We start from the raw sequence: 18,117 nt of genomic DNA, 5'->3' as shown, positions 1-18,117 counted from the left end.
ATCAGAGGATGGAGATGGATGGCAGGAGAGAGATCACTTGATCATTGCCTGTTAGCTTCACTCCCTCTGGGGCACCTGGCATTGGCCACTGTCGGTAGACAGATACTGGGCTAGATGGACCTTTGGTCTGACCCGGTATGGCTGTTCTTATGTAATTTACAAATGTATCCCATTGGCATATTTCATGTAAATAAGGGAAGCCAGGCTTGGTCTTGTATGGAGAATATCACTTCAGTAAGCCAGATCCTCAGCTGATGAAACTGGCATAGCCTTATTGAAGTCAATGAAGCTATACTGATTTATACCAGGTGAGGATCTGGCCCTGCATCTGGTTTGCATTTAGCAGGCAAAACAAGGACTCTAAAGCCTATTTTTCAAAGCATATCATCTAGGGTCAAATGCAACTAAAACTCTGACTGGCTATAGAAATCTAGCCAAACGTAAAATTCTTTAAACTACTTCTGTGTGTAAGTGGGGGGAATGGTCCTGCTATTGTGGGGAACTTTCCTGGCTTCTGCACTACCCCGGTGAAGTGGGCTAGCGGAAGGATCTGAGTCCTCGCTCCCACTTCCTTTACCCAGAGGATTCCCCTTCCATTCTCCTGTCTGGCAGAGTCCTTTTAACCCCAACCATGCTGGGCCCAGGATTCCTGGGGAGCTCGATCCCCAACCTTGCTGTGGTCACCTAGGTCAGGGGCTAGGGTGTCCCGTCTCTGGGGTACTCTTCTGCACTGGATGCTTTCCTGACCCACTGATCATTGCATATGATTTAAAGCAATACAGTTTATTTAATTAACAATTAGTTTAAAAAGGAATAAGGAAAAAGGGAAAGGTTAAAGGAAACAAATCATCCCGCTCTGTGGCAGGGAACATCACAAACAGTGTCTCTGAATGTCAGGGCAGCTCAGTCTGTTTCTTGTAGGTCCCAGGCCTCCTTCTCAGGCTCTGGCTGTGTTGCAGGGATGCTGCGGGTTGGACACTTGCTCTGACGGTGGCCACACGCTCTCAGGCTCTAGGTGGCAGGACCATTCTTCCCAGCGTTGCTCCCACCCTGTCAGGGTTACGATCCCCCTCCAAGTCTGGCCTGCACAGCCTCTTGGCTGAGTCATCTCCCTGTGCTGGGTCCACTGCCCAGGGTCCCCATCACTCTCTCCAGCTGCTCACCATACGCAGCTCCGGACTGCTTCAGCCCCAGCTTCACTTGCCTCAGCACAGCTGCTGCTGCTGCTCTGCCTCCAGCTCCCTGGGCTGCATCTCTGGGCCCTCTGGCTCTGGTTCCTGCAGCTCTGCTCCCAGGACAGATCTACTCTGCAGGCTACTTCTGTGACTCTGCTCCCAGCTCTGACCTTCTCCCTGGGCTGCTTTTCTGGACCCTCTAGCTCTGGTTGCTGCAGCTCTCCTCCCAGGGCAGGTCTGCTCTCTCTGGGCTGTGCTCTGGTTTTGGGGCTGCAGCTCTGCTCCCAGCAGCTTAGCTTGGGCCCCTGCTCACTGATTAGCTTGGCCGCACTCTGTCTCACCCAGGCAATTCCAGCTCACACTGAGGACTGGACCTGTCCCCGACTCCTTGATTAGCCTGCCCGGCCTGTCAATCAGGCTGACCTGGAGTGTGGGTCTCTCCCCATTGCCCCTGGGGACTGTCAGTCTCAGGGGCCTGATTTCCCATTGACTCTTCCCCTTTTAGTACTGGGAGCTAGCCAACCAAAATACCCCCACTGAATGTTAGTAAAGGGATAACAGTCCCCTTACATGTGCATCAGTTGGGTCTTAAAATATAAAGTATTTTCTGCTTCTAATATAGCAACAGGTAAGGTTTCCAGGATCACTACCAGTCTGCCCAGTTTTGCTCTCATCGAAGTCACTGGGAGCTCTGCCATAACTTCAATGAAGATCTCTGTAATCATAATTTGGCTTGCACATTGGAAAAATGCATTAGTTATGGGCTTCTATAGAAAAGATGCATCACCATTTTCCCTCAGATTCATAGTTTAAAGCCTGCCTAAAATCCATCCAGGATCTGCCTTTATAAATTTCTTATTGACCTGTTCACTAATACTACAGACTGAGACTGACTTTGACAAGAAATATTGCCTGCTCCATTAGAATGTAACAACAGCAAAAGAAACATACAGCTTTGTGAGGGTGAAGGAGGAGGAGGATGGGAAAGGAACAGAGTCTGGCACAATGGGGCCCTGGTTTTGGACTGGGGCATCTAGGAGCTACCATAATATAAATGATTAATAATAAAAATAAACATGGGTTGGCTCAGATCCTTTTTCTACTCCTTACCCAAGAGCGTATTTTTGTGATGGATGTCGCTAAACAAGGCCAACTTGAAAGAATGCTTAATTGCAAACAATCCACACAAAATGAAATACAATTAATTATATATTAAAGGTTATACAATAACTCCTTACTTAACGTTGTAGCTATATTCCTAAAAAATGCGACTTTAAGTGAAACGATGTTAAGCGAATCCAATTTCCCCATAAGAATGAGTTTAAATGGGGGGGTTTAAGTTCCAGGGAATTTTTTTTTTGCCATACAGTACAGTACAATAGTTGGGCGGTGCCCCCTCCTTACCCCACACAGGCACAGCCCACTGGCACTGGAGACAATGAAGCAGGCAAGGAGGCTGAAGGTGCTGTAGGCTAGGAGAAGCACGTTGTGCAGCAGAAGCAGCAGCTTCTCCTACTCTGCAAGCACCAGGGGCAGGGGGCTCAACCCTCAGCCCGCCCACGCCACCTCTTCCCCCAAGCCCCCACCCTTAACCTGCCTCTTCTTCCCCCCCTTCTCCCTCTTTACTCCACATGCCACGGTACGCAGGACACGGCACGCAGGCTCTCCCTCCCTCCCTGCATCCTGAACACGGCAAGCCTGCTGATTGCCATGGGCAGGAGGCAGGGGAGGGAGGGGGAAGATGCGCCACATCCTCACTTCTCCCCCATCCCTCCTGCCCGCAGGAATCAGCTGGTTTGCTACATACAGGGGGCAGGAGGGAGGGGGGAGGAACAAGGACTCAGCGCGCAGGCACCCCCCTCCATCCCCTGCCTCCTCCCACGGCAATCAGCTGGCTTGCGGTGTTTGGGTGGCAGGGGAGGGAGGGGGAGCCTGCGTGCTGAGTCCTCTCTCCTCCCTTCTCCCTCCTGAACACAGCAAGCCAGCTGATTGCCGCAGGCAGTTGGTGGGAGGAGGAGGGGAAAGGCGCTGATCTGCGGGGTCTGCTGGCGGGCGGGAGGTACGGCGGGGGGCATAGGGGAGCTGATGGGGGCTGCCATCTGTGGACAAAGCAGACAGCCAAATGATGTTATAGCAAAGCATTGCACAACTTTAAATGGAGCATGTTCTGTAATTGAGCAGGGACGTAAGATCAAAAAAACATTAAGTGAGCATGTTAAGTGGGGAGTTGCTGTACACTTAACAAGATCTTAAATCATGGTGACTTGGGAAGCAGCTGCTAAAGGATTATCTATCAGGAGGCAAGGAATGGAATTGGGTTTGGCCAGTAGTCAGGTAAAAAGTTATTTTAAAAATTGTGTGTCTTTCTTTTTGAAGTAAAGGGACCTGAAAGATTTGTTTTTAATATGTTTTTATTCTGTTCTTTATTTTTAACTAGAAATTCAAGTCTGGTCTAGTCTGTTAGTTCTGGAAGGACATTACAGACTTCAAAAGAGTAAAATCTGAGCAGTTGTGAGGGGTCAGTCTTTTTATAATTCTTTGCAGGGTTTTTGTTTTTGTTAATATCTATTTCACTCAAACATCTGACACACAGTTGGGAGAAAAGATCTCCTTGTGAAAGATTCAATACCCTTTGCATATTCAGGTAAGCGCTGAGAAAAGTTCCACATGCTATTTCTCTGGTGCTCAAAGGAATCCTCTAATAAAAACAAGAAACACAAGATTTGATGTGCCTGATATTTCCAAAGTTATAAAACAAAAGGAAAATAACACTTAATTAAAAAAACTTTTTGGGACTTCTTTATATATCAAAGAGAAGCAATATAGGGCACAATTTCCAATTAAGAAGCAAAGAAATGGTAACTGCCTCATAAACTATCATTTAAAAAAATTCCTAGTAAACTGGAGAAAGAATTAGTTTTCTTGGGGTCATTAACCACTGTGACAGGAAACTGGACTGGAAGCAAGGAATTGGCTGTATAGTGCCTCATCAGCCAGCACATACTCTTCTGCTTATCAGTGACTACCAGTGGCAAGGTGACTGTCAGAGATAGAAAGTTCATAGTGGTGTCAGACTCTTCTAATGATTTTATCTGTATAAATCACCCAAGACCCAATTTAAGAAGAGTCTAAGGACAAGAGAGAAGCACAAGTTACAGAGACGGAAGGAACATAACTGGTAGTGCTGGACAGAAGTTGCCAGCAAATGGATACAGTGTTTTCAGCAGTGGAACCAACTAGGATCAAACCACTTAAAACATTTTATTTAAAAAACTGAAACTATTTTTAATGTACTTTGAACTACTATGGGTATCATCAGCATACACTATTAAGGGAACGTACTTCAAAATGGCCTTGAATTTTGTGCACACAGTTGATAGCATCTTTGTCCCAAGCCCTTCACAATCTATAAACCCAATTCTTAACTCCTTTCAGCACTCAAAACTCTCACTGCAACCAACAGTTATTCACAGTATGGTCATTGTTTGGCTTTCTAAGAATCCATTCTTAGACCTTGTCTACAGTAGAAAGTTTTGTTTCTTTAACAATACAAGTGTAGTTTTGAAAGGTGTCAGAGCCCTGCACATTACAGCTCCTGCTCCCAGTGTTATACAGGTATAAAAGTACCTATATCCATATAGCTTAGGGCACGTCTACACTAGAAACACTATAGAAGCACAGCTGAAATGCTGTAGCACTGTAGCATAGATACTTACTACAGCCACGTGAGGAGTTCTTCCATTGTTGTAGTATGCATAGGCATCAACTCCGTGGGTGATCCGGGGCTGGAGTACCCATGGAGAAAAATTGATGGGTGCTCTGCACCCACCGGCAGCTTCCTGCCCTGCCCCAGCTTGCCTCTGCTCCACCTCCTGAGTGCGCCACATGCACGCATTTTCCCCCTAGCTCCCTGGTGCTTGCTGCCATGAAACAGCTGTTTCACACAGCAAGTGCTGGGAGGGAGGAGGGAGAATGCAGCGCGCTTGGGAAAGTGGTGGGGCTGGGGCAGAGATTTGGGGAAGGGGTCCAATAGGGTCAGGGAGGGGGCGGAGACTTTGTGGAAGGAGTTGGAATGGGGGCAGGGCAGGCGCAAGGAAGAGGTGGAGTTGGGGTGGGGGAGGAGCAAGCACTCACCGAAGCCGGGGAAAGTTGGCACCTATGGTAGTACGTCCACCTCTCCATGAGAGGCAGTAGCTATGTCAACTGAAAAATTCTTCCATTGAGCTAGCTGGGTCTATAGTGGAGGTTAGGTCAATCTCACTGCATCATACAGGGTGAAAAAATTTTCACAGTCTTGACAGATGTAGTTAAGTCAATCTCATTTTTAGGTGTAGATCAGGCCTCCGGTCTGATATTAAAGCAATGCAGTTAATCTGGTGCAACTGTGTGTGTGGATGTTCTTACATCGGTTTAAACTGGGTTTAAACTTATATATTGGTTTACCTTTCACTTGTAATAAAGCAAAGGAACAAGCTAAACCAATGAAGTTTAAAGCAATGTAACAGTGTCCAGACACAAAGTTGCATTAACTTTACACCTTTACTTAAACCAGTGAAACTTTGTCTGTAGGCCAGGTCTTAACCACATTTGCACACATAATTACCCAATTTGTTCACACAATAGTGGTAATTGCTCATACAGCATTATGTGCATTTTCCACACCATTGTGTGCTAAATCTTTCAGAAATATTGGTCTCTCATTTTAACTCTGCAAATTTCATAAAACAAATCCTTTCTTACAATTTGGAGTGACTCTGAACTTTTTTGCCCTTTTTCGTGCTATTTCAATTATAGAATATAAATATTGCAGAAATCTTGAGCACACATAACTAAAGGTTATTTAAATTGTATTTTGCCTGCAGTGATGGAAATGTAAACCTATTCATGTTATCACTAGAGCACTAAATGAAAATCCTTTAGCACGCTGAGCTCTTTCAGCTGCTCCCTTCTTTGGTTTATCTGTCCAGCCCTGGTGTTGGGGAATGGATGGGTAAGCATATGGGGCGGGGGAGTGTATTTCAAGTGCATTACAACTTAAATCCTAAAAACAAAAAGTTATGTGAATTCAAAGAAAAATATAGAAAACATGCAAATGGATAACATGCATTTTTTAAAATGTATTTGAATAACTCAAAAAGTAACTGAGCTGACATTGTTCTAATTTTCCAAACATATTATATTTTGGGTTGAAAACAACCACAGGAAATTTCAGACCCAAAGGACAATTTCTGAGAAAATTATGACCACCTGAAATAGAAATTTTTCAGTAGAAAGATTTAATTATAGTGTCTGAGTGAGGATGCGCTACACATACACAAAGACATATCCCATCTACTGAAGGGCCCAAATGAAAGAGATATGAACAAATTAGTGGGAAGTTTGGATCTGTTTGCTAATGTCATGACTAGCTCTAAATCCCAACATCTCTGGATTTATGGAGAACTATAGATCTGGATTTAGACCCAAATTTTGTACCCCAAACTCATTTCTACCTTGCAGATACCAACTGTGAGCCCAAATCCAAATTCTCTGCACACCTAAAACTCCCCCAGAAGTCAATGGAATTTTTATCTGAATAAGGAATGAAGGGTAGTGACCAGTTTCTTATCTTTATAGCTGATCACGCATGGTAATATACCAGTCTTTCAATTTGGCTAGGCCTAAATGTGTGATACTGTATGTAACAGTCCCAAAAATGACAGATCCAAAAAAAATTATCCATGCAGGAAACTTAAAATGATGCAGGATTCTATCCATAAGCATAAATAAGTCTGAGTACAATTTTTGTTTCCTGATTCCTTATTTCTGACATAAATAATTTTCAACAACAAAAGTGAGGGAAAACCAGAATTGTGTCTAATCAGGTAACCTGGGGACTAAAATGTCTGATATTTAAGAGGTATAGAGCTGTCTGAGGGATATGTTTATAATAGCAAAGTAAATTCAGATTTTAAATTTTAGGAGTGGGGGAAGAGTAATTGTTAAATGAGATAAACCATTCTCAGTTTAAGGCTTCTAGGCTAATATCTTCCAGACACAAAGAAGGTGAGGTCCTATCACCAAAAGTGCACAGTGTGAAATTCTTGCCCTACTGAGGTCAATGGGAGTTTTGCCATTAACATCAATGGGGCAAGGATTTCACTCATGCTTTCAGTGGGGAAAGCACTGATGTTGCCTTCTTCAGTGTGGGGATAATAGGGTTGCAAAGCTGGCAAGGAGCAAGGCCTTTCAATGGCAAGAATGACAAAGAAATGTGAAAACAAAAGCCATGTTTTGTGGAGCTTGGCCTGTTTACATTCTTTCCAGACTCTTTGGCCAGGCCTACAGGACTAGAAACTTTTGCCAGTATAGTAACATCAGTTAGGGATGTGATTTTTTTTTTTATGACATTTCTATATCAGCAAAAGCCCTACTGCAGACTGCCATATAAGTGTTTTTGCTGATATAGTTTATTTCATTCAGGAAACCAGTATGAGCTATACCATATATAAACTATACCTGCAAAAGCACTTTTTTTTGCCAATATAAGCTATGTCTACATTTATCATGGCTTGCTGACACAGCTATATCAGCAAATCTTTTCTAATGTAAATTTGGCCTTCCTGGCTATTTTCCTTGCTGTGCTACCCCAAGCAGTGTGTGCCATTCCTGGAAGCGTATACCCGTTTTGTGGCACGCAAAAGCCATGCAGTGGGAGTTAAGTATTCTGTGTCACATTCTGCAATATGAGTTTGAGGAAATAGAGAGGAGGGCATGTTGCCTGTGGCAGCTATCCAGTGCCACAGAGATGCTCGAACACATCTGCCTCCAACACTATTTTCATACTCCTGATCCTTCTCATGCTGCAACTGTTACCTGGCCTCAGTTACATATATACCAAGCCTTCCTATGTGAGATAAAACAAAGTTATTTCCCAGTTCGATTTCCTCTTTTCATTAACATGTCAACTGTTGTAGTTTGGAATATCCTAGTAATTGTCAGCATCAAAATCTGGTCTAGTTCTATGTAGTCAGATACTCTTCCTTACTTTCAAAGAAACAATTGTTATTTGAAATTACTTCCAAAGCACGTTGCAAATGGGGCTAAATAAATCAGCTAGCAAAATGCACAGCTTTTCAAGGAAAAAAAAATTATAAAATCCAGTCAGGATTTAATAAAAATGTCTCTGAGGTGCATAAATCATGTCCCTAATAGAGTATTCTTCAATTTCCAGTCCTATATGGAGAATCTTAAAATGCTAACAGATGTAGGAAAGCAAAAGTACAATCCCCTCCTACTCTTTCTGTCTCACATATAAACATATACAAAAAAACAAACAAACAAACAAACAAAACCCTACCGGCTCTGAAATATGTATATAACTTTTATATTTACCGCTATATATAGAAAGACTATTCACTTGAAGGTCCTTCTCCCTTTAAATTGTTTCTGTGGCAACACATCTGGTACTGTAACTCTGGGCCAGAATGTTAACTATCTTGGAAGAAGTGAGCTATGTTGTTGTTTGTTGTCTGCAAGAATGTGAAGCACAGATAGCTCTGCAGACACATGTGATCACATACCCTCTTTTGCCTCCACAACAACACAGAATATTTGCTAATTGATTCTCATGCTTCACTGTAAACAACAAGCCTGAAAGTGTCCCTGGCATCGTTTGGAGGGTGAGAGGGAGGGAGAAAGAAACCTTTGGGACTGTATTTTTAAACAAAATGAACAGTGTTTAGTTATCACCATTTCTGCTTAGTGTGTGAGAAATTCTCATGTTATTTCACAGTTGAGAGAAACAAAGATCTCTTCCTGATCACAGATATAAGCTCTACTCCCGGGGGAACTCTGCGCCACTACGCATGTGCAGAATTTATGTCCCCACAGATTTCTTTGCTTCCTCGCAGAAAAATGACTTTTTGATGGGGAAACAAGGGGAAACCATAAGAGCAATCATACAACATTCCCCAGCAGTATGTTTTGGGTGACCTGGGCAGCTGGCAGAGAGGTAAATCACTGTGGGGCAGGGGGCAGGACTGGGGAAGACCTGGCTGGTGCTCCTACACAGTGCTGGGCTCAGCTGCTAGTCAGCGCTGGTCAGGGGAGGACGGAACTTCCCCTTCCCCTGTATGGCATCCAGGGCCAGGTCAGACCCACCCCCAGATTTCTCCCCCAGCTGCAGGAAGCTCTGCAAACTCCCCCCTCCCTGCTTCCTGCACCCATCGCTCCTCAGCTGCAGGGGAAGGAATCCCTGTGCAGGGAGCTGCTCCCCCATCCATCCAGACCCCTCATACCCAGACCCTCCCACCAAGCCCCGTGAAACAGATTTTATCATCTAACCTGAAACAGCTGAACTTACTTCTTGCTCAATTAAAAGATAAACTGAATCTGTACACTATGATTATAGCATTTCCAGCATCAATGAGGAAGTAAACAAAATCATCACAGAGTTCTCTCCATCACTAATGATCAAATTCATTGACTGGCTGAATATCAATTTTCCCCTGCAGCCGTACTAGACAGAAATCATGGCTACAAGCATTCTGTCTTTGTAGACATATTGGTTTAAATATTAGTGCTTGGAGAAAACAAACTGGCAGCAGAAATGGAAAAGTTAGAAAAAGAGGATAAAATTGGGATTTCAAAAATGGTTCTGTATGTCCCTGTTGTGCTGTTGGAGGTGCATCTTCAGATCAAAATTAAACTCAGGATCCTGAGCATGTGTAATGAGTAAAGGTCTGGTGATGCTTTTTGCAAGAGCTGTTCTGTGGGTAACACTGGGTTGTCATCAGCCAGTCATCATTCAAAATCTAGTACTGGGCAAACTACAGTTTGGATGATTACATTCTGCCTATTCACTTCCTCTTGGCCTTCTGACTTTTTAAACCAAACTTTGTACTTGTGGATAATTTAAGCATTATGCCCAGATGTATGGAAACTCTTTTTTTAACCTGTGTATCAGATAATTTAAACATTAGTTTAAAATGTTTATTAAAGTTAATATTACATATCTATTTCTTGACATTTTTATATATAAAATATCTTCTCTCCTTCCAATCCTCCTCTCCTTTGCTTAACCCAAACTTCCTAATTAACAACTGTCTTTGGGGTCCTTCTTTCACACTTAACTCCTTGCCTTATTTCACACAACCGTCTACGATGGGAACCCCCATCCTGCCCTTCTTCTCCATACCTTCAGCCTCTCACCCTTCAAGCATGTCTACAGGACACATTTCCTGTAATCCATCATCCTTCCCTCCAAGTAGACTGGATCTTGCAGTTGCTTTACAATCAAAAAAGAAGACGACATCTACCAGGTTCTTTTTTGGGAAACTAGATCCTGCATTTGCAAAGGGACAAATTTCAGGGGGGAAATGGGGTAGAGTTGTTAGAACAGCAGCTACAAGGATCCACTAACCATTGCCCCGTGGAGGGAAGTTTTAGGGAACACAGAGGGCTCTAATTTGATGGAAAGGAATCCTCTCCTCTCTACATTCACTCATAGAGAAGTCCAGGACATGTCCCATTGTTTGGCCTGTGATTCCCACGTCTTGGCTCTATGTCATCCACATAGAAATATTAGTATTTTGCTTCTGCTACAAACTGATTCCAAGGCAGAGCACAAACTAGGGATACTGGAGATGTCATCCCACGGTAGTCCACTAATCCTCCCAATCCGGTATGCTGGCTGGATGCTTCATGCTTCATAAGACTCCACCGTATACAAGGCCAGTTGTGCAATGTCACATCATATGCAGGGTGTGTGTATCTGTAGTGACTCACTTCCCCATCCCTTAGGCAAACAAGTGGGATTTGACCTGCCATTCATTAACATCAGGTCTATCCAGTCCTGGTGTGTTTTGTGCAGCCTCTTCTCTACTCTGCATGCAGCGCATGTGTCACTTACTCAGCAAAGTGAAATGAATAGCAGAGGCAGCATAGCACGAGGAGAATCAATAGTGACACCCAGGCTAGGTTTGTGTGTAAGGTGTTCTCAGATTCACGTTCCATTAGCCACCATAGTCAACTAGCTGTTTTTAGGACATGCGTCACTATGTTCAATATCAAATATCTCTCAAGGTGAATTTTACATTGTTTGTTATCCTTCTATATAATCCTCTTTTCATTCCCATAAAGCCTTTCGTAAATGCATTACATAGAATAATTGTCTCATTAATCGGTTTGATAATTATCCCCATGTTACAGCGGGGGAAACTGAGGCACAGAGGGATTAAGACTTGGTTCTGTTGCCAAGAATGGACCCCAGGAGTGCTGAATGCCAGCCCTGTTCTCCGACCACCATCCCATCCGCTCTCCAACACAAATACAAAATTTTATTTTTTCGTTAACACTGCGCTTCCTAAGTTGATGACCAGCGCAATTTCCACATGGCCCAACTTCATTGAAACTTTTCTTTACAGAGAATCGCAACGTTGTCAAAGGCAAAATGTAACTGGCCTGAGACCCAAAACCTGAGTCTACATGAGCAAACAAAACAGTCTCCATGCAGTCAAAAAAGAGTCGCTGCAATGTAACCAGCCCAGACAATGACACATCCAAAATTCACGGTGGAAGAACCAGTGTCCTGTGCCTTTGCCCTCTTTTTCCACCTGCTTCAGACAGTCATCCACCTCCTCCGGCTCCTCTCGGGCTTCCCCCGGGGGTGCATATGCAGTCCCGGAGCCTGTGTCCCTCCTACAGATAGATGCATGCGCGTGGCTGGTGACTGTCCCCCCCGGTGCCTGCACATCTCGGAGTGGCTACCTACCTGGGAGCATGGACACCCCCTGCAGGTGCACCGACCCCTGCTGGAAACCTCCCCACAGAAGCATCTCCCCCCCCCCCCCACCCGGTGTCTCTAGCCCCTTCCCACAGGGGCGGGTGCATCGGCGGCGGGCAGCGCATCCCCTCTGCCCCCCGAGCGGCCCCCTGGCTACCTGAGCTCGGGTCCGGCAGGGTCTGTCCCTTCTCCTGGGCGCAGTGTCTCCTACCTGCCTTCAGCGCGGGAGGGAGCCGGGCCCTGCACCTTCCGCCGGGCGTGTGCCGTCTGCTGCCCAGCTCCGCAGCTGGCGCCCCGATAGCCGCCGCCTTATCGCGGCTGCCTGTCCCCACCTCCCCTCTCCGCTTCCTGGAAGCCGCGGCTTCGGGCTGCTGGTTGCGCTGCTGGATGCGGATCGCCCTGTCCCGTTCGCTGCCTCTCTCCCCTTCCCTCCCTCCCCCCATCCTGGCAGGGGGGCTGGGAAAGTGCGGCGAGGCTCCAGCACATGCTGAGCCTGCGGTCACGGCCCGAACCCTCTGCTATTCATCAGGAAGCATCCCAAGCGCTCTCTCCACCAATCCCCACGGTGCTGGAGGCTAATGGCAAACAGGCTGTCCCCTGGCGGACTCCCCGCTCCCTGCCCGTCCGCACCCCTTTCCTTCCCACCTGCCCTTCGCCTCTGGCCCCTGCCTTTCGCACCCCGGGGCCGCCTTCTCCCAACTTTTCTTCCCCTTGCTCCGGCCCTGATCCGTAGCCACTACCTCTCCCACCTCCTTCTCCTCTTCCCCTAGTCTCAAGCTCTTCCCCGCTCCTGGGCCCACTCCACCCCTTTCCCTCCGTGTGAATTCCCCTGGCTGAAAAGGTGCTGGACCTGGTCTGCCCTCGGCTACCCTCGCAGCTAGCCCATGTTTGGCGCAGGTTCAGGTGCCCCCACTGCCGATACCCAATGTCAGTAACAGGCACCTTTCCTTCTGCAGACAGGCCGCTGTTGCTCAGTTTTCACTCTTGTCTTTTGCCATGTCACACTTTCATAGTTTTTCCCGGTGAGAAGCCTGGTTTATAGGATACCAACAGTGTCCTTCCAATCCCTTTCCCCCCAGACCACCCCCACACAAACACATGCCTTTTCTTTTTAACAAAACCTTTTCAGGCCTTCAATCAACATCAGATCCAAACACACAGACCAATATTTCCCTCTTTGTAGGTCACCTCCCAGTCTCAACCCAGGCTTTGGAGCCCCAGTTTTGCTTTCACCTTGGTTTTCTGCACAATTTTTACAATGAAGCCAAGTACCAGGCCTCTCACTGTCACTGCAGGAGTCTAGTCCTGGTCCTGTGAGGTGACTGAGTTGCCTTCAATGGGAGCTGGGAGTGCTCAGTACCTACCAAGTTTGGGCCTTCTTAATTTGTTCAGCCCTGCTAGTGGGGCTCAGCACCATCCAGAACAAACAGGAGATGTTTCATCCTGTCCCCCAGAGTTTTAAAATCTTTTTTTTTTTTTTAAATCCACCAAGGAAGACTCTCAAAGCACCTAGTGAGGACAAGCCCAGTAAAAAGAACTAGTGGGACAGGGTTATTTGTTTTCTTACCAGCTTCCCTGGGGTAGAAGATTAATACTTTCTTCATGTCAGTCTTTATGGCAGAGAGATGTGTGTTTTGAGGAAGGAACTGAAAGAGGAGAGGGGTGGTTCTTCTTGTGAAGTTGGATATGGAGGGCACTTCAGGCACAAGGAGATGCATGAGGGAAGCCATAGAAATAAGAGTGGGAGGAGAAAGCAAAAAGGTAGGAGGTTCTGATTGAGAAAAGAGCTCAAGGGCTGAGGGGGTATGGAAAGTAGGAGAAAGATATTTGGGCTGAGATGTAGGCAGAAGGGGAGATGGTACCAAATCTTGAACATAAAGACAGGAATCCTGGATATGATTCAAAAGGCAACTGATGGCATGGAACAAAATAGTGATAATAACTAGTATTCCTTTAGAATTTCTAGCAAGAGAAATAGAGGCACCAGTACATAGGGGAAGACGGATTGCTGAAAACTGGAAATTCTGTTAACAGTTGTCCTCTTGATTACCCTCAGTGTGTTAGTTTTTATGATCAGTCACACTCACTTCAAAATAATACAACAAAATAACCACCCTTAATGCCAATTCTTCTTTCAAATACATGCATGCAATCAGCCCACATGCTGCCTTGCAATGTGCACACCATAGTCCCTTGCTGCCCTCTGCCAACAAGGGCAAAATCTGGCCCTCACAGAAGATTCCATACATAAATCTCTGCACGTCAGCCCTATACAATAACTGTTTGTTGAGATAACAATCTCTGCTGAGAGCCTGTCATTTCCTCCTAAACATGGAACTTGTTCATATTAACTTCATGGACCAGACCCTCAGCTAGTGTACGTGGCAATAGCTCTATTGATTTCAATCTCCAAGTGCCTACTTACTCATCTTCATTTGTTGTGTCTTCCTCTGGTGTGTTTGTGTTGGTTATTGGTTTTCATTATTTTTCACTGCATTCTGGACTATTTGTTGTATGGTTTTGTTCACGTTTTGCTTTTCCACAAACTCCTAATAAAATGCTCAGCTACAGATTATCCAAATTGAACACTGATGTTCTGAGCAGCTAATTAGGTAACTGGGTTCAAAGTGAGTTCTAAAATGTAGCTCTTGAAAACAGTGGATGCAAGGTTACAATCTATTGTTGCTGGCTGATTGTGCATTCTTTTGGAATTCACTTTAAAAAGCAACATATGTTTATTTTTCTCATGCATATAAAAAAAAGCAAATATTTAATCTTTGGCACTTTTATTATATTTATAGTGAGCAAAGGGAAGTATTTAAATCCTGACACATCTCAGGATTGCTGTTGTGATAAATGTTAGTACTTTTCCTTCAAAGATCATAAAGCACTTTACAAATATTAATTAACTAAGCCACATAACACCCATCAAGGAGTATGGAAGGCGTGTATAGAGATCTCTCAGAAGAAAAAAGATGCAGGATGTCTGCAGTAACAGTCCATGAGCACCTTCCCAGCCTCACCAGTGATCTGTCATTATCAGCTGGACAATTACCTTAACTGAACTTTTCTAATTAGTTCAGTTGCTAAACCAATTTAGCTACATCAGTACAAACTGTTCTATGGACTCTCTTATTTCAGACTGAGAGTATCCTATGTTGATTTATTATTTAAATAAGTACATAAACTGTGTGTAGACCAGCCCTTGACTTTCAGATCCAAGAAGGTAGTTAAGCACATTCAGAACCTTAAACACATGAAAAGTTTAATTTGCTTAAGTATCTACTTGAATTGGAGGCTTTATATGCTCATGTCATCTATTGGGAGTTGGACTATATGGAAAGGGATGAGTTGGAGCAGAGGGAAGGTCAGGATATCTTTTGAAAGCCCAAGGGAGCTGGAACAATGGCTGAACTCCCATAAACTAAATGTGTCTTAAAAGTGACCTGCAGGGAAAAATGGGATTGTGTCCTTTTGGTCTTGTATGAGATAGATATAGATACATATGGAGAGAAAGAGAACATTTATTGTGGTTACAAAGTGGTTAGTAAATAGCAAAAGTTCTGTTATTTCAGTGTAAAAATGTGTATTCCCACATTTAAATTCATTTGTTTCAAAAGGGATATGACCTTTGATGTATATTTATAAATTATATTGAGAAATAAAATCTTCACAGATCTGAACAGCAAATTTATAATCCATGGTTTTATGTAGTCTTTTAAAAAGCTATTAGCTTTCTTGCCTTATGATTTAAACAACAAGAGGATACATTACTAACAATCTTAATTATAAGATTAGTTATTGTATTGTGAAACAATTGTTTTTATAGACGTAGGTTAATGCTATCATTACAAAGTAAAATTATATTTAACATTGGTCATAACAACTACCCACATAATCCAAATATGTTTAACATTACTTCTGAATATATTACATGTATGATTTCATCCTAGTAAATCTACTTGAAAATATCAGATGCACAAGTAATGTGCATATTGCCCTCTACTGGATACTTTTTGAATTCCCTGTACAATTCAATATAATATATTATTGGCGGCTGAGGGGGACATTGTTTAAGTAATGTTAAACAGACCTGCTAAATTTAATCTGAAGGGAGACTCCTTTGTTTTGCATTAATTTAAAGGGAGTTTAAAAGCATATCCCTCTTATTCAGAAAGATTTTTCTTTGTGTTTACAGTGAGACATTACAAATCTCAGACCTATGGCTTGTATGAGATTTATTACATTCCATGCTTAATCTTGTGTGAAAGCTCATATATCACATATGCACTGTAATACCTTAGACACATAAGATTGTTTTAAGGATACGGGGTCATATTCTGAACTCAGTTACAGTGGTGCAAATCCAGAGTAACTCCAATGAGTGCATATCCTGGCCTTATTATCTTAATAACTCACTTTTGACTTCAGCAGACTTACTCTCAGTGTATCTGAGATCAGAATCTGGACCATCACATTTAGTCCTTTTTGGCTTGATGCAACAGTCAAAAGGAATGGAGGCAGAAGTCCAAGTGGTATGTTATAATTTTTATAATTACTTCTAAAGCACCCACAGTGCTCTAAGGTAATTTTTTCAAATGTACCCATGTGACTTAGGAGCCTTTTGATGTGTTTTAGGCTCCTAAATCCCTTTTGTAAATGGGATTCAGACTTTGCAAAGCTGAGCAGCACAACACCTAAAACTCAGTGTCTAAATTATTTTTTAAATGGAATTTAGGCTCCTAAGTTACTTAGGAAAATTTCACTTGGTCACTAGGGTCCAGATTCACAGGGGTATTTAGGCTCCTAATTTCGATTCATTTCAATGGAAATTAGAAAATTATGAGGCTAAATACTTCTGTGGATCTGGACGTTTGTGATTTAATAGGGAGTTTTGCCTGCCAAAAGATTTCAGGATCATCCCCTTTCACAATGAATGTTTATGAATGTTTTTCCTTGTGATTTTTCTTCTTTCAGTCTTTCCTTACAGAGATTCCATCAAAACTTAAGTTAGATTCCCCAGCTTTGCTTTGGCTTGCATACACCTGCAGTTATCAGCAAACACCCTGGGTTTGTTGGTGGGTCGCTTAGCAAAGGAGCTGACATTTTAACAATGCAGTAACTTTTGTTTGAAGGGCAGTTGGATTTGTCTGCCTTGATATGTTATTTTTAGGGAAGGTTAAACTTTGGACCTCAACCTTGCTTGCCCCTTTAATGCCTACTTGAAAATCTCCAAAAATATAATCTTTCACCAATGACATTTGAGTTTTGCAGCTTCTTCAGTGTGCTGAAAATGTAATGGAACCATTCTTTTTCTTAATATATATACTATTAATGGATCCTACGGGCCATAAAATGTCAGTGGAAGTGTATGAAGCATTTGCAGATTGACACAATAACCCACAATATTCCCTTCCGAGCTATAGTGGAGCCTTGATCCATATTTCATTGACAACATACTCTGGATCCCTTGGAACCAGTACTGAGGACAGAGTCTACTGGAGCTAGCATATATCTTGTATATATCTTGGCAGCAGCCATGACACTTTGTGTTGTGAAACTGTTAGACTACACATGCTGTGTTGGGTCAGTACTTGGATAGACCTCCAATGAATAACTAAGGCTATATCTACATTGCCAGTGGGGGTGTAATTTGCAGCTTCTGTAGACATAGGCAGGCTGTGGTATGCGTCTTTCCCAAATCTGAACCTTTAGCATACAAAATCTGGGTGCTTATTGTGAACCTCCCCAAGCTTATCCCCAGCTTGGATCTTATCTCGCTGCCACCAGCCGAAGTTTTCCAGGGTTTCGGCCCCCTCGGGTTCCCCAAACCTTTCCTTGGGGGACCCCTCCAAGACCCAGAACCCCTGGGTCTCCCTATCTCATCCCCAGCTCCCCCCCCTTTTCCCTGGGTGAGTCTGGGCGATGCTATACTTAACTCCTTGAATACAACCAGAGAGGCAATCTAGCTTCCCCGAGGCTATGCATTCAAACCTAGTTAGCTCACACAAGAGATTCACCCCTCCCTTTGTCCCGTAGCCTTTTCCCGCCCTGGGACAATAGGAAAGTAAGACACAGAGCTTGGGCTTTTCCCTCCCCCCCTAGCCTGGCACAGAAATTCCTCTCCCCTCTGCCTCACTAGGAAAAGAAACTCCCACAAGTTTTAAAAAGAAACTT

The 18,117-nt window shown here is 43.8% G+C and overlaps 1 protein-coding gene across 1 annotated transcript in view; it reads right to left on the bottom strand.

Moving 5' to 3' along the window:
• RIPOR3 (RIPOR family member 3) overlaps positions 1 to 12,331 on the bottom strand; it is a 67,778-nt gene extending 55,447 nt beyond the window's left edge. Inside the window, exon 1 of the mRNA XM_032804042.2 lies at positions 12,152 to 12,331. The gene's annotated coding sequence lies outside the window, so the exon portion shown is untranslated. The remainder of the gene's footprint in view (positions 1 to 12,151) is intronic.
• Positions 12,332 to 18,117: the final 5,786 nt, after the last annotated feature.

Source organism: Chelonoidis abingdonii, chromosome 14, assembly GCF_003597395.2.
Source record: "Chelonoidis abingdonii isolate Lonesome George chromosome 14, CheloAbing_2.0, whole genome shotgun sequence".
NCBI classification, from domain to species: domain Eukaryota; kingdom Metazoa; phylum Chordata; order Testudines; family Testudinidae; genus Chelonoidis; species Chelonoidis abingdonii.
The sequence above is the reverse complement of the archived record's forward strand: the minus strand, read 5'-3'. Positions and strand labels throughout refer to the sequence as shown.